We start from the raw sequence: 9,662 nt of genomic DNA, 5'->3' as shown, positions 1-9,662 counted from the left end.
GTAAGGATTCTAACCAAAATTGGGAATGGAGTGAAACAATAATTTGACTTTTGCTGCAATATCAAGTACCATACAACAGGTTTGTTTTCTTTTATCTATTCATTCATGGGATGTGTGCGCCACTGGGTAAGCCAGCAACCTTCTAGTTGCCCTTGAGAAGGTGGTGGTGAGCTGCCGCCTTGAACCGCGGTCCATGTGATGTAGGTACACCCTCAGTGCTATTAGGGAGGGATTTCCATGATTTTGACCTAGCGACAGTGAAGGAACGGCAATATATTTCCAAGTCAGTATGGTGAGTGACTTGGAGGGGAATTTTCAGGTGGTGGTGTTCCCATGTATCTGTTGCTCTTGTCCTTCTAGATGGTAGTGGTCGTGGGTTTGGAAGATGCTGTCAAAGGAGCCTTGGTGAGTTCCTCCAGTGCATCTTGGAGATGGTACGCACTGCTGCCACTGTGTGCCGGTGATGGAGGGAGTGAATGTTTGTGGATGTGGTGCCAATCAAGTGGGTTTCTTTGTCCTGGATGGTGTCAAGCTTCTTGACTGTTGTGGGAGCTGCACTCATCCAGGCAAGTGGAGAGTATTCCATCACACTCCTGACTTGTGCCTTGTAGATGGTGGACAGGCTTTGGGAATGAGGAGGTGAGTTACTCATTGTAGGATTCATAGCCTCTGACCTGCTCTTGTATTTATATGGCTGATCCAGCTCAGTTTCTGGTCAATGGTAACCTTCAGGATGTTGACAGTGGGGGATTCAGTGATGGTAATGCCATTGAATGTCAAGGGGCGATGGATAGATTTTCTCTTATTGGTGATGGTCATTGTCTGGCACCTATATGATGTAAATGTTTCTTGCCACTTGTCAGCCAAAGCCTGGATATTGCCCAGGTCTTGCTGCATGTGGACAAGGACTGCTTCAGTATCTGAGGAGTCACAAATTGTGCTGAACATTGTGCAATCATCAGCGAACATCCCCACTTCTGACCTTATGATGGAAGGAAGGTAATTTATAAAGCAGCTGAAGATGGTTGGGCCAAGGACACTACCCTGAGGAACTCCTGCAGTGATGCCCTGGAGCTGAGATGACTGACCTCCAACAACCACAGCCATCTTCCTTTGTGCTAGGTATGACTCCAACCAGCAGAGAGTTTCCCCCCTGATTCCTATTGACACCAGTTTTGCTAGGGCTCCTTGATGTCACACTCGGTCAAATGTTGCCTTGATGTCAAGGGCAGTCACTGTCACTTCACCTCAGGAGTTCAGCTCTTTTGTCAATGTTTGAACCAAGGCTGTAATGAGGACAGGAGCTGAGTGGCCCTGGCGGAACTCAAACTGAGCACCAGTGAGCAGGTTATTGCTAAGCAAGTGCCACTTGATAGCACTGCTGATGACCCCTTCCATCACTTTACTGATGATCAAGAGTAGACTGATGGGTCGGTAATTGACCGGGTTGGATTTGTCCTCCTTTTTGTGGACAGGGCACACCTGGACAATTTTCCACATAGCCGGGTAGATGCCAGTGTTGTAGCTGTACTGGAACAGCTTGGCTAGGGGCGTGGCAAGTTCTGGAGCACAAGTCTTCAGCACTATTGCTGAATTTGCCGAATTGAAGTCCATGTAATTACAGGAGCATTAGCAATATAGAGACAAAATAGGTTAAGAAGTTGAATGGGCTAGTTCTTTATCAGAATGGGGCCAATTGTGCAGTGGAGTCCCCCAACAGTCAGTATGAAGACTCCTACTTGTTTTGATATATATTCATGACTTGGGTATAGGGGGCATCATTTCAACGTTTGCAGCTGACACAAAGGGCGGAATCGTCCCAGATTTTCACTAAGTGTGGGAGCGGGCATGACATAAAACAACATTTTACCCACGGGCCGCAATGGCGGCTTTTCACACATCGTTCCAAACCCACTGCATCAGTTATGCATTCCTGGGAAACACGCTGTTTCCATGGCAGTCGGTCTCTCATTCGCCCGCCACACAATTACCTCACCGCTTCATCACGCCAAGCGCCACATTTAAAGTGCAGCCGTGTGTCAGACACACCACACTCTGAAACCAAGTGACAGAAGCCACATCAAACGGATGCCGTGGATCTCTCCTCAACTCGCCACAGACGCTCGTCACACTATGAGCTAAACCAGTCTCACTGAATTCCGTCCTTCACACGAGGGTTTCCAATCTCCACTCTCCAAGACCTCATCTTGGAATCTTCTCCCAAACTGACGCTTTCTCTCAGGTGCCTTCCGCAAGGGTTCACCTCCAGGGTTTCGAATGTTCCTTCCAATGTTCCTCTTCCCTGGGTCACCACATGCACTCAAGCTGTCTTTCGCGTAGTCTCTCTCATTGATTCAGCTGTTAACAGTACACCACTGCTTCCCATACCCATAGCAAAGAGTTACAGATCTTCAGCTGTCTCTTTGGACCTTCTGGCCTCTTGAAAGCTGTTCTCACTTTAAAGCTGAAGCTTAGAGCCTTTCCCTCTGCCCCTCACTCTTAACTTTACTTAACAGGGCCTTTTTCCAGGTTCCTGTCCTTCATTTGACTACAAGATCTCTTTTAGACTTTCCTCTCTTCCACTCTGAAACAGATTTTTGACCTTCACGCCAATATTGTCCACTCACGCCCACTATGACAGCAGCCCCAACCAGGACAGAAAATTCCGGCCGTAGTAAATAGCGAAGAGGAGAGCAGAAGACTGCAGGAAGATATAGATAAACTGGTGCAATGGAAAGACACAGAACAGATAAACTTTAAATCAGAGACATGACTGGAGAGGCAAGATAAATGAAACGATTCTGAGGAAGAGTCACATTGGAATTGAAACGTTAACTCTGTTTCTCTTTCCACGGATGCTGCCAGACTTGCTGAGCTTTTCCAGCACTTTCTGTTTTTATTTGAAATTAAATGGTACAATGTTAAAGGGAGGGCTGTAGGAACAGACACCTGGAGATTCACATACTCAAAGCTATGAAGGTGGCTGGATAACTTGATAAGGCTATGAATAAAGTATGCGGGATTCTACGCTTTATAAATAGAGGCATAGATTATATAAGCAAGGAGGTTTTGCTAAACCTTTATAAATCACTGTTTAGGCCTTAACAAGAGTATTGTTTCCAATTCTGGGCACCACATTTTTTGGAAAGGATTTTACCCGGTTGTTAACCAGAGTACGTACAATTGACAAAAACGTCAGGGATGAGGATGAGAAATCTTTTTACGCAGCAAGTTGTTATGATCTGTAATACACTTCCTGAAGGGAGTGGAAGCAGTTTCGATAATAACTTTCAAGGTGAAATTGGATATGTACTTAAAAAGGGTAAATAATTGTAGAATTGTTGGGGGTAGGTATAGTACAATAGGATTATTCATCAAAGAGCTGGCACAAACATGTTCCTTTGATGTATCATAATAGGCAGAGTACAGAAATCAACCAGTCCGCACTTGTAAAACCCAGATCAAAATGTCTACTTTTAGATGTGATTCTGCAATTGGACAGCACTTGCTGAATAATCCTGAGTGTGCTAATAGCTACACTAACATCTGACTTAAGATAATCAGTTGAGCTTGCAACATGGCTTACTTACGCTTGTTAGAAGCGACATATTCATAGTTAGGGACCTGTTCTCTGCAAACAAAAGGAATATGTCCAAGTGTTCCTCCTTTTTTGAATTACCAGTGAGTTTAGAGAGCCTACATTTTCCCATAGCCTTCTCCAAGGCAACACCTCGGCTAATCAGGGGTGATCAGCTAAATAGACTAAAAGTTATGAGCATAAATAATCAGTGGGAAACACATAAAGAAACAATTTAAAATGTTCAGCAAAAATACACTCCACTGAAAAGCAAAAACTCAGCAAGCAAGATCCATCTGTGGGCGACTCAGAAACTCAAAGACAGTATTAATTTAAATTAAGAGGCTTATAAGATTGCAAAGAATAGTAGCAAGTCAAAGAATTGGGAGTGTTTTGGAAATCAGCAAAGGCCCACCAAAAGGTTGATAAAAAGGGTAAAAAATAGAACCTGAGAGCAAACTAGCCAGAAATATAAAAGCAAATTGTAAGGGCTTTTACAAGTATTTAAAAAAGAAGAGAGTAGCTGAAAGAAATGTTGGTTCCTTAGAAGCAGAGACAGGAGAAATTATCAGGGAGAATGAGGAAATGGCAGAAACATTGAAGAAATATTTTGTGTCTGTCTTCACAGTAGAAGACACAAGTTACAGACCAGGAATAAACGGTAACCTGGGGGCTAATAAGAGTGAAGAAGTGAAGGAAATTAATGTCAGCAGAGAAGAAATACTGGAGAAGCTCAAAGGATTAAAAACAACAAATTCCTACATCCCCGAGTTCTAAAAGAGATAGCTACAGAGAAAGTGGATGCTCTGGCTATGATTTTCCAAAATTCCCTGGATTCTGGAATGGTCCCAGCAGATTCGAACTTAGCAAATATAATGTTGCTATTCAAGAGGGTAGGGTGGGAGAAAACAAGGAACTACAGGCCAGTTAACCTGGCATCAGTCATCGGGACACCGGTGGAATCTATGATGAAGGAAATCTTATCAATGCACTTGGAAAATCTTAGGATGATCAGACAAATTCAACACGGTTTTTAAGGGAAAGTGTGTTTGACAAATTCATTAGAGCTTTTTGAGGATGTTAACTAGTAGCGTAGATAAAGCTCATCAGTAAATGTAGCATACCTGGATTTCCAAAAGGGACTCGATAAGGTGCCACACAAAAGGTTAATAGGCAAAATAAGGGCTAATGGATTTGGGGGTAATATATTAGCATAGATAGAAAATTGGTTAATGGACGGGAAGCAAAGAGTAGGCATAAATAGGGCATTTTCAAATTGGCAGATTATGACTAGTGGGCTGATGCAGGAATCAATGGTGGAGCCTCAGCTATTTACAATCTGTATCAATGACTAGATAAAGGGACAGAGACTAATGTATTTAACTTTATTGATGATACAAAGCTAAGTGGAAATGTAAGTTGAGGGGAGGACACGGAAAGGCTGCAGAGAGATATAGATAGGTTAAGTGCGTAGCGTACTTAGCACTTAGAGTACAATGTGCAGAAGCGTGAGGTTATTTACTTAGAAAAGCAGAATATTTTTTAAAAGGTGTGAAACTTGTACACGTTGATGTTCAGAGAGCCTTGGGTATGCTCGTACAAGGGACACAGAAAGTTAACAAGTAGGGACAGCAAGCAATTTGGAAAGTAAATGGCATGTTGGTGTTTATTGCAAGCAGATTGGAGAATAAAGAAGTCTTGCTTTGGTGAGACCACGCCTGGAACACTCTGTGCAGTTTTGGACTCCATATTTAAGGAAGGACATACTTGCATTGGAGGTGGTACAGTGAAGGTTCACTAGATTTGTCCCTAGGATGGGAGAGTTGTCCTATGTTGAGAGGCTGAGTGAATTGGGCCTATATTCTCTGAAGTTTAGAAGAATGAGAAGTGACCTAATTGAAACGTAGAAGATCCCTAAGGGGCTTGACAGAGAAGACACAGAGAAGTTGTTTCTGCTGGCTGGGGGATCTAGAACACAGGTGTACAGTCTCAGGGTAAGGGGGTCAAATCATTTAGGACTGAGGTGAGGAGAATTTATTTGCTCAAATGTCCTGAATCTTTGGAATTCTCTACCCCAGTGGATTGATGCTCCATCGTTGACTTTTATTTGAGGCTGGGATAGACAGATATTTGGGTTCTCAGGGAATCAGGGATATAGGGAGCGGGAAGGAAAGTGGAGCTGAAGCCCAAGATCAGCCATGACCGTGTTAAATGGTGGAATAGGCTCAATGGGCCATAAAGGCCATGAGTGCTTTAATAGGTGGTTTGGAGGCTTCCTGCAATAATCAGAGTGCGTTACTACATCCTCAGGGTGAGGGCAGAGGAGTAGGTGACCTGTCTACACAAAGGCTGGAACAGGTATGCGGGCAGCAGTGGCAAAGACTCCAGGTCTGCAGCATGACTAGGAGGTGGAGCAGAGGCAGTGGTGAGGGAAAATTCTACGCCATGCCCTCTGCCAACTTGGAACCAGACCCCTCCATGTTCCTTGAGACGGGCAGTCACCCAACATCTCAGCATGAATGTCCCTTCTGTGATATCCTGGACGCTACCCCTTCGAGGTCCTAATCAGAGTCCTTTGCAGCAGTACTAATCTGTCACCTCACCCTCGGTTGAGCTGGCAAACAAACCATCCTCTCACCCTGGTCTGGTTGCAGCCCACTTGTGCCTGATCCAGATCCCAACTTTATACCTTCCTCTAAGGTATGTGTGGTGCCAGTGGTTGAGCTGATGAATGGCCAGTGTCAGATGAAGTCTGTTGTGTGCCACCTTGTCCTGCAACCTGCAAGGGAGAGAGCATAATGTCAACAGTTGTAGTCCATTGTATTTTGGTGATGTTCCTGCCATAGCCAAATAGCTGGAAGAATGTGAGGGGTAGATTTGAGGCTAGCATCATTGGTAGGTATATGAGAGCGATGTGGAGTATTTGGATGTTAGATATGAGCCCTGAGTGCCAGGAACTGCTTATAGGTGTGTGATGGACAAAGGATGACATTTAAAATAGTTAATTTTCCATGTCAGAGAGGTTGATAGGCAGTTATTAACAATCATCACATTGTTAAGAGGGTGCTTACATTTCTAATTATCAGCCTAAACATCTGTGGTGGGTTTAGTTTGTATGTGCCATGCAAAAGCAGCAATGTCCAGCCACCCAATGCATGCCACTGGTGAGGGAGACTGTGAGATGGTATTTTCACAAAGCTAATGGTGATTAGGGAGACTCAAACAGCAACAAATTTAAATGCACATCTGCCTCTTGCTTCAAGTTGCTGCATCGTTTGTGCACTAATAACAGCAAGCACCATTAGCCTCACCAGTATTTTGACATAACATTCTCTCTCACATCATATTGTCTACTGTGCAATGCAGAAGTCTTTAAATTCCAGTAGTAACTTAATTTATTGGAATATATTGCTTTGAAAAACTCACTTAACATTTTATTTAGTTAGCTGGATGAAGTATAACCTGATATTTGAATTGGAATCAACTTCACTCATTAGTCTTGGTCCAATTCCTCGGTGGAGGGCTGGCATAATGCATCTTTTTCCTTGTCTCCTCTGTCCTGAATGTTGTGATCCCCACTGGGAAGATGGATTCTGACCCCTCCAGGACCTTCCTTCATGTCTGAGCCTAAACAGAATGTGTTCACAGACTTTGGCCATGCAGACATCACAGCCAGGCACCATGCAGTCTCCCCTCCCCACCTCCACACCCACGCCCAAACACACAGGCTGGTATTTTACCAAGGGGACTGGTGCTGTGAAAGACTATCCAACATTGGAGGGAGAGAAAGTGTTAAGCTTCAGAGCAAGAAGTTGTGAGATTGGTGGAGGGACGAATATCATTGCTGGTAACAGGCCCCAGGAGTGAGAGAGGTTAGAATCAGAGAGGCTTTTAAACCCCTCCCCCCAAAATTCAACCTTGATTTGCAAAATACGTGTTTTCTCTCCTATTCCTTTCAACCATGAGAAACTCCTGTACTAGAGGCAATTGTACCTTACACCTAGGTTTCTCAATTAATAAAAGTAATTTAGCTTAATATCCTTTGGGACTAGAAAGGTTTGATAAAAGAACAAAGGAGTAGGGCCTGTCCCTTCTGTTACCCTGGGTGATCTCCCAGTGAAGTTAGCATGGAGGACCTAACACATTTGCTTGATTTGATAATTTAATGGGTGATCTAAAAATTAACAAGACCTCCATTGAAATAGCAGATATGAGTTAGTTAAGTGTCCATGCAAAAATGTTTACTAGTCTTAGGGGTAATGTGGGTATAAAACAGGAAACCCCATTTTCTGCTCATAATGTTAAATGTATTTCATAGGTCAGGCCAACTCCTTTTGCAGCCTTGAAACATTCCAACCCTGTGAACTCCCCAACTCCCCCCGATATTACTTCTCTCCTCCAATTCTGAGGCTCTCTATATGGTTCATGTTCTTCATGGTTTATTTGAAATTCTCACTTTCATGTTTGCTCATTATCTGCAGAAACTTTGCAAGGTTTTAACCCAGGGGCTGGGGGAGAAGTGTGAGGCTGTGGTGAAGGCAGAAGTCCCCTTATACACAATGACATTCTCTGTCCAGACATGCAACATAAGAGCACCATTCAAACACAACTCAGCCCACATTCCCCTGACAAAATCCCCTGACATAACTCAATCAGGACTTTAACTCCTCCAGCCCCTGCAACCCTCAGAAAACTGAGCATCCCCCCCAATTTTAGCCACTTGCACAATCCCAATTTTCCTTGCTACACCAGCGACTTCATTTGCCTGTGTCAAGCTCTTGAATTCCCTCTCTAAACTCTCCTCCCCTCTATCCCTCCCTCCTCCTTTAAGACTTCCCTTAAAATCTACCTCTTTCACCAAGCTTTTGATTAGCTGTCCTAATATCTGCTTATTTGGCTCGGTGTTTGGTGGTGCTCTGATGAAGCACCTTGGGATATTTTAGTATTTTAAAAGCGCTGTAAAAAGGCATGTTGTTGTTACAGCATTAAAGGATTATGGACTAATTCAGTTCTGTAAAATACTTCAAATGATATTCATCAAAGTGAGCTGTGTTTGACTGGCATCGAGATTTATTAGCATTTACCAGTTTGAGATTTGCATTGTGAATTGATGAGCTTTTTTGCTTTTCTTTGGCTTTATTCAGAGAATAATTTAGGAATAAATAAATAGTGTGAGTGGCAGGGCACAGGCATGGCTTCGACACTGCGTTTTCACCTTCCAACCCAGGTTGATAGGGTACAAGCCTCCTGTCTTTGGCAGTAAGAGCCCTATATTAAACCCATTGGAACTATTTCAACCCAATTCCCAATGGTGGTGGGATCACCGCTGCATTTGGACCTGGACTACTTCAGGATCTGAGAGTCGTGAATGGTGCTGAACATTGTGCAATCATCAGCGAACATCCCCACTTCTGACCTTATGATGGAAGGTCATTGATGAAACAGCTGAAGATGACTGGGCCGAGGACACTACCCTGAGAAACTCCTGTAGTGATGCCCTGGGAATGAAATGATTGACCTCCAACAACCTCAACCATCTTCCTTTGTGTTCGGTATGACTCCAACCAGCAGAAGGTTTTCCCCCTGATTCCCATTGACGTCAGTTTTGCTCGGGCTCCTTGATGACGTACTCTGTCAAATGCTGCCTTGATATCAAGGCAGTCACTCTCACCTCACCTCTGAAACTCATGTTTGGACCAAGACTGTAACAGCCATATAAATTCTGTGGCTACAAGAGCAGGTCAGAGGCTGGGAATTCCAAGGCGAGTAACTCACCCTTTGACTCCCCAAAGCCTGTCCATCATCTAGAAAGCACAAGTCTGGAGTGTGATGGAATACTCCCCACTTGCTTGAATGAGTGCAGCTCCAACAACACTGAAGATGCTTGACACCATCCAGAACAAAGCAACCCACTTGATTAGCATCCCATCCAACCACCTTAAACATTCACTCCCTCCACCACCGAAGCACAGTGGCAGCAGTGTATACCATCTGCAAGATGTAATGCAGCAACTCAACAAGGTGTCTTCAACAGCACCTTCCAAACCCACAACCTCTACCAGCTAGAAGGGCAAAGGCAGCAGAT

Source organism: Cetorhinus maximus, chromosome 7 (genome assembly GCF_964194155.1).
Source record: "Cetorhinus maximus chromosome 7, sCetMax3.hap1.1, whole genome shotgun sequence".
Taxonomy (NCBI): domain Eukaryota; kingdom Metazoa; phylum Chordata; class Chondrichthyes; order Lamniformes; family Cetorhinidae; genus Cetorhinus; species Cetorhinus maximus.
This window is presented reverse-complemented; position numbering follows the sequence as displayed.